The sequence below is a fragment of the Sciurus carolinensis genome, unplaced genomic scaffold (genome assembly GCF_902686445.1).
Source record: "Sciurus carolinensis unplaced genomic scaffold, mSciCar1.2, whole genome shotgun sequence".
NCBI classification, from domain to species: Eukaryota; Metazoa; Chordata; class Mammalia; order Rodentia; family Sciuridae; genus Sciurus; species Sciurus carolinensis.
The window spans coordinates 211,560-219,608 of NW_025920175.1; positions in this window are offsets into that span (position 1 = coordinate 211,560).

Sequence of the window (8,049 nt, forward strand, 5' to 3'; positions counted from 1 at the left end):
AAATGCCTTCCTATACATTAGTAATGAATTCACTAAAAGAGAAGTAAAGAAAACTATTCCCCTCCCCCCAAAATACAGTAAACTGTCCCATTCACAGTAGCCTCAAAAAATAGGTATCAATCTAACAAAAGAGATGAAAGAACTCTACAATGAAAACTACAGAACACTAAAGAAAGAAACTGAAGATGACATTAGAGGATGGAAAGACCTCCCATGCTCCTGGAAAGGCAGAATTAATATTATCAAAATGGCCATACTACCAAAAGTGTTATACAAATTAATGCAATTTCTATTAAAATCTGAATAACATTCTTCATAGAACTAGAAAAAACAATCATGAAATTCATTTGGAAAAATTAGAGATCCAGAATAGCCAAAGCAATCCTTAGCAAGAATAGTGAAGGAGGAGACATCACATTACCAGACCTTAAACTATACTACAGAGGTATAGTAATAAAAACAGCATGGTTTGGTGTCAAAACAGACACATAGACCAATAGTACAGAATAGAAGTCATGGAGACAAACCCACATAAAAACAGGTATCTCATACTAGACAAGTGTGCCAAAAATATTCACTGGAGAAAAGATAGTCTATTTAACAATGGTGCTGGGAAAAAATGGAAAGAACATGTAACAAAATGAAATTACACCTTTTATCTCACCCTGCATGAAACTCAACTCAAAGTGGATCAAAGACTCAGGCCTAATAGAAGAAAAACTAGGCCCAAATCTGTACCATGTCAGTCTAGAATCTGATTTCCTTAACAAGACCCCTAAAGTGCAATATGTTCAATCAAGAATCAATAAATGAAATGGATTCAAACTAAAATGCTTCTTCTCAGCAAAAGAAACAATCAATAATATAAAGAAGAGCCTACAGAGTAGGAGAAAATCTTTACCACATGCACCTCAGATAAAGCATTGATCTCTAGGATATATAAAGAACTCAAAAAACTTAACACCAAAAACAAATAACCCAATCAATAAATGGGCTAACAGACATGTCACAGAAGTTATACAATCGATCAACAAATACATGAAAAAATATTCAACATTGCTGGCAGTTAGAGAAATGCAAATCAAAACTACTCTAAGATTTCTTCTCACTCCAATTAGAATGGTAATTATCAAGAATAAAAGCAACAATAAATGTTGACAAGGATATGAGGAAAAAGGTACACTCATACATTGCTGCTGGGAATGCAAATTGGTGCAACCATTATGGAAAGCAGTATAATTATTCCTCAGAAAACTTGGAATGGAACCACCATTTGACCCAGGTATCCCACTCATTGGTTTACACCTAAAGGACTTAAAATGAGCATACTACAGTGATGCAGCCACATCAATGTTTACAGCAGCTCAATTCACAATAGCTAAACTATGAAACCAACCTAGATGCCCTTCAACAGATGAATGGATAAAGAAAATGTGGTATGTATATATGGTGGAATACTACTCAGATTTAAAAAAAGAATGAAATTATGGCATTTGCTGGTAAATGGATGGAGTTAGAGAATGTCATGCCAAGTGAAATAAGACAAACACCCAAAATTAAAGGCCAAATGTTTTCTCTGATATGCAGATGTTTATTCACAATAAGGTGGGGTAGAGGAAGAATAGAGTTACTTTATATTAGGTAGAGGGAGTGAATGGAAGGGAAGGGGTATGGGGGTAAGAAGGACAGTTGAGTGAAACAGACATTTTTACCTCATGTACATATATGACTGCATGACCGATGTGATCCTACATGTATAATCAGAAAAATGAGAAATTATACTTTATTTATGTATAATCTATAAAAATGTATGAATGCATTCTACCATCATGTACAACTAATAAGAACAAATTTTAAAAACTTAAAGAAATAAGAATATTCTTGAAGTTTTCCTTCAAAATCTACATTCCTAATGCCTCTTCTTCTTCAAAAAATATTCTAATGTGCATCTGATTAAGAGCCTGTTAAACTTTTAAGTAGTTCACAGTGCTACTTGGCAAAAAGTCTTTAACACAAGTACAGCAAACCTTTTGCATTCTTTCTATACTGGAGCCTTCATGGCCAGAGATTGCCTATCAGAGTGTGTAAAAAAATTATTTGAATGAAAATGAAAACACAACACATCAATTTTGTAGGAAAGCACTAAAGCAGTGCTTAGAAACATACAGAAGTCAGTAAGATGGAGGGAAGCAGCAAATGATTGTAAGAAGCATGTGGGTAGGAGGAAAAACAAGTGAAAGTGCTACTTCAGAAGCTGAGTGAAGAGCATTTCAAGGAAAAAGTGATCTACTGTGTCAAGGGTTTCTGGGAGGTTAACTGAAATGTGAATTGACAATCACTGGGCATCACAGAGATCACTGGTGAATTTGGCATAGTGGCTGAGTAGGTTCAAGACTAGAGAAAATCTAATCATGAAGAAATGCTGAGAAAAATCCAGATTATGACACATTCTGTAAAACTACCAGTTTTATTCTCCATAATTGTCAACATCATGAAATACAAAAAGGTCCCCTCCCCACACCCCCCCAAAAGATTAAAAACATTTCTAGATTTCAGAAAAATAGAGACATGGCAAATGCAATACAGAATCTGTGGATCTTGACTTAAGAGAGAAAAAGAAAAACATAGCCATAAGGGATATTACAGGAACATCTGAAGAAATCTGAATAACATTAGATAATATAGAGAAAATGAGAATAAGCAAAATACATACAGTAAATGCAGGTAGGTTTTTTTTTTTTTTTTAAGAATTCTGCTATGATTTTGGACCCAGAACTACTAAAGAAAAACAATGTGGGGAAAAAGGACACTGCCTCACCATCAAACAAATATTGGTGATCCACACACTTTTGAAGCTGGGATAAGATATTCTGAAGTTTAACTTTCTTTGCCATTTCATTTTCAAATGCATCTGTAATTTTGAAGAGAGAAATAAAAGTGGACTAACAAATCAAACACAAAAACAAAAAACAAACCCAACTCTTTATAAATAACCTTACTAATTTTATTGGACATTCCTCAAATTTATACTGACTCCCAATGGCTCATCTGCACTGAGAATTAATAGCATATCCACATGGAACTTTCCTATACATCACTTTGTTTTGAGAAGAAAGTCTATAAATTGAACTTGGTGGTGGTTTGTTATAATGACTGGAAATATCTGAAATTTCCTTCTTTAACTTCTATTGTGGATTTAAGAGGGGGGGGAAAGCAAATGGAGGACAAAAGGCATGAATGGATATTTAAAAGTGTTTGCTTCCTTGTAAGGAATAAGAAAAACTAGGCAAAAGGAAAAAGGGAAATTTCATCATGCAACAACTAAGTCTGATACACTTAACACTGCCATTGTCTTACTGCAGTTGACCTGAGTGTCTTTCAGAATACAAAATTCTACCCTATATTTTTGCTATACAAAGTGAGTGTAATTATAAAATATTTCCCTGCCCCCAAGTCACATCCTCATTTAGTTTCTAAATGGATGAACTGCCCTCTGATTACCTTGGTCTTTCATCAAAATAGCCTTGTAGTATTTTTTCTGCAAAGCTGACATGACATGATCTATCACTACTTCTGTCTTCTTGGGAAGCTCTGACGCTACCTCAGCTTTTACTCTCCTCAGCAGAAATGGCTGGAACAGGTTGTGTAGTTCACTTGCTGTGTAAGGAAAAAAAATACAAGAAAGTGGTTAAAAAATACAACAAAGGCACTGAACTACCAGAGAACATATAGCAATTTACTTTCCTCATTTTCAAGTTAATTCTGCATTCTAGGTTAGTATAGCAATTTTCACAGTACAGACACTCCTGGACTTACAAAGTGATTGCATTCTTATAAACCCATCACAAATTAAAAATATCATGTAAGTAAAAAATGTATTTAACAGACCTAACAAACTAAACATCACAGCTTAGCCCACCCTACATTAAACTACACCCTACAACACTTACAATAGTCAACTCAGGCAAAATAATCTAACATAATAATATTTTATGAAAAACTGTTGAATACTTTATGTAATTTATTGAATACCTGTGTCTAAACAACACTGACAAAATAGAACACTGTAGTGTATCAGGTATTTACCCTCATGTTCACCTGGGGAACTGGGGAGTTGTGACTTGCTGCTGCCACACACCCTCACAGGACAGTACCTTACAACATATCTCTAGCCTGGAAAAGACTGATACTCATGTTGTTTATAACTGAATAGTATCCCATTGTGTACATACACCACACTTTCTTTTTTTATTTGCTAATGGACATTTAGGTTAGTTCCAAATTTTGGGTATTGTGAATGGTGCTGCAATAAACACAGGAGTAGGATATCTCTGTGACATGTTGATGTCTCTTCATTTGATGGGATTGCTGAATTGTACAGCAGTTCTAGTTTTTGTTTTTTGAGGAAACTCTATCCTGTTTTCCATTATGTTTGGACCAATTTACTCCTGCCAGGAGTATATCAGAATTCCTCTTTCACCACATCCTTGCTAGCATTTGTTAGTTTTTTTGTCTTTTTGTAATAACTGTTCTCACTGGGGTGAGGTAGTTTCTCATTGTGGTCATGATTTGCATTTCCCTGATGATTAATGACTTTGAACATTTTAATATAACTAACAATAATGCCTTATGTATCTCAAACCAGTTAGAATTGACACAATTTTGAATATACTCAACATAAAGAATTTTGAGTATATGATATGCTAATTATCTAAATTGATCACTACTCAATGTATACATGAATCAAAACACCAATACCTCAAAAATAAGCACAAATATGTACATCAATAAAAATTCAAAATTCAAAGTACTGTTTCTATTGAATGTGTAATGCTTTTGTAAAATGGTAAAGTCAAAAAATTGTAAGCTGAACACACATAAATAGAGGACCATCTGATTTCTGCCTTTATTGGGTTCTTCCCTATTCCTTCTGGACTTGTTCCTGGATTTTAAACCCCAAAATACAAACATTCAAAGAGCTTGATTCTTCTTATTAATAATCTCATTTTCAAGAAACTGTTTTCCAGGGTATTCTTGCATTTAATCTCACTGAGCAGCATAACAGACTAGAAATGTATGGCAAGTAATACTGTCACTAGTTTTATAACAGTTAAGTGAGTCTCAGAGGAATTAAGCAACTTATCCAAGTACACACAGGTGAATGTGAATATTGCCAGCATTCAAACTTGAGTTTTTGACTTCTAATCCCTTGTGCATTGACCAGGTATCCTGATGTTCAAAAATAATGCTAAATTAGAATTATACTTCACATAGGATTATCAGAAACAGAAAATAAAAATACAAGCAACCAGATAAATCTGAAATTCAGATAAATAATTAATAGTTTTTCAATACAATTTTGTCCCATGTCACATGTAATTGGATGTTCTATATTTTATCTGGCAACTCTAAATGTGGGAGAAATCAATCAGAGCAGGTTCATGAGGTAATCTTTATCCTGTGGTATGGGAATTTGTGCTATAAGAAGTCTTGCAACTCATATTTAACCAGTATATACATAATCACTAGTTGGCTTCCTGCAATTTGTTTTTGATAATCAGTCTAGGATATTCAGATATTACATGAATATTCAGATAATTCCACAAGGCAGAGGGGCAAAGGTATAAGAGAAAGTTACTGGTTATATGGATGAAGGCTTCCCTTTTCACTTCCATGTCCTACTCATCTCAGACTTTAGGTTTCTGCAAAGTGTTAAAGAGAAAATACCAGTATTGCAGAATTCTTAAGGACAGTTTAGGACTACAGCATGCACTTACTTTTCTGCACTGGGAAGTGGCATGGAAAGTAAAGTCTTTATAAAAATTTACAATTTGAAGCCAGGCATGGTAACATATACTCGAGAAAGGAGGATGGCAAGTTGAAGACCAGCCCAAGAATCTTAGCAAGATGCTGTTTCCAAATTTTTACAAAAGCACTGGGAATGTATCTCAGTGGTAAAGCACCCCTGGCTTCAATCTCCAATACCACAAAAAGAAAAAAATTAAAAAGAAAATTACAAGTTGGTTTAAAAAAAAAGGTATACAGATCAGTTGGTACTTTCTACCTTCTTCCAAAAATGAACCAAATAAGCCCCAGTGTAGAATCATGTAACAAACAAATAAGAGTCATGAATAGCAGATAACTGGACACAACACAAGGGACCCAACATCTGCCTTGTGTTTGTGGTTCTTTATCTGAAGAACCACATGAATCCTCTGGTTATCCATTCCCTTTCTTTTCTATCTGTAACTGTTATGCATTAGGGAAGTTTGTGTGTCAAGATCTCTTGGGGATGATTTGTTGAATGGGAATTAACCTGATTGGACTCTTTTTCAATATCCTGGTAATATTGAACAAAATCTTTCACCTATTCCTTGGAAAAAAGCTCAGGTTCCACAAAACTGAGGAGAGAGTGGAGCTCTTGGAGGCTGATTTGGATAGGAGTTCCAGTCAACAGGAGACTGAAAACCACTGAGAATTAGAATATGTAAATAAACACAATTAAAATTCTCTAAGTTTGGGAAGCAAAGCTGAGTTACTCATGACAACATTTATTGAAATGCAGAGTGGCATGATTTAATGGAATGAGTTAAGGCACATGAAATCAGGAGGCTCAAGTTCAAGTGGTACACTCTGTTTAATGTAGGAGATAATATCTCTTCAGTTTCAACTAAATGAAGGGGATAATAATCTGTAAAGAAGACACTTTCATAGAAATGTAAGTAGCATCACTTTGTGAACTCTGTGTATTACACAATTTTTCACTATGGTTATTATTATTCAATCTACATAAGGATTCAAAAATGTTATGACCTACATGAGGAGTTAACTCGGGCATCTAAGTAAACACATACACCTGAGGAGTTTGAAAGGCCAGAGCTACAGCTTCAGGCCTCTCTGCTACAAGCAAGAAACTTGCTTGCTACAAGCAAGATGTACACTAACAAAATATTTGTTTATAAAACTTTGCAGTACATCAGATGCAAGACATCAAGATTTCTGGATGTTTCTTGACATTCTGCCATAAGAAATCCAATAAAGAAAGGACTTTAAATTTTTGAGAAACAGGGCAGGGTATGTGGCTCACTGGCAGATCACTGGCCTAGCATGCATGAAGCTCTGGGTCAATCACCAGCATCACCAAAAATAAAATAAAAAAAGAAAAAAACATTGAGAATCAGATAAGAACACCAATAACAGGAGAGGTTGAAGGAAGAAAAACAACAATAAAATATTAGGCCAAGTAAGGTCAACCTCTGAACTGACATAAGAGCTTATACCAGGAGAATTAAATAATACAGCAAAGTTGAAAAGTCATATCTTATTTATATATATTATTTTAAATTTTAAAGTACAAACTTATGGCTAAGAGACACAATCAAGGGTCCCTAGAAAGGAGGAAAAGAGGACACCAGAGAGAGAGAATGCCCTACCAGACAGGGGATAAAAATGTTTGAAACTAATAAAAACTGAGTACATCTTCAATAAGACTCTAAAAACTGCAACTTCTAGACCATTAAATAAAGAATTTGGATCTAAGCTTTTCCACTAAATGAACTCAAAGTTAAGTGATTTATTATAGGATGAGGACCAAATTTCAATTATCATCTCAGAAATTACCAAGTGTGTTCTCATGAGTGAGCAAACTTTCACCAGGTAAACAAGGAGAATGTAGTTCACATTCCACTGACTTTTCAGCAAAAAAGGGCAGCACTAGGTTACAATGATGTTTCTCACCTACTTTGCCAGAATGATAAAAGAGATTGAGAGAAGGGAATGAAATCAAGGGTATCATAACAGAAAATATGACAGATGAGAGATTGGAGGCAATGTTCTATAAGAAATTGTTCTTTTCATGAGTCCATGTGAGTGGTCAAAAGTTTTCACTAGGTTAATGGGGGGGGGTGGTAAAGTATGTCCAATACATCTGCGACTGCAGGCAGAACTATAAGATCATTTTTGCCAGGAAATCAAAGACACTCAAAAGAGAGTTGAAACATGTCCAAATAAAACAATGTATTTTATTGGAGTATGTTCTTGCTCATTTGA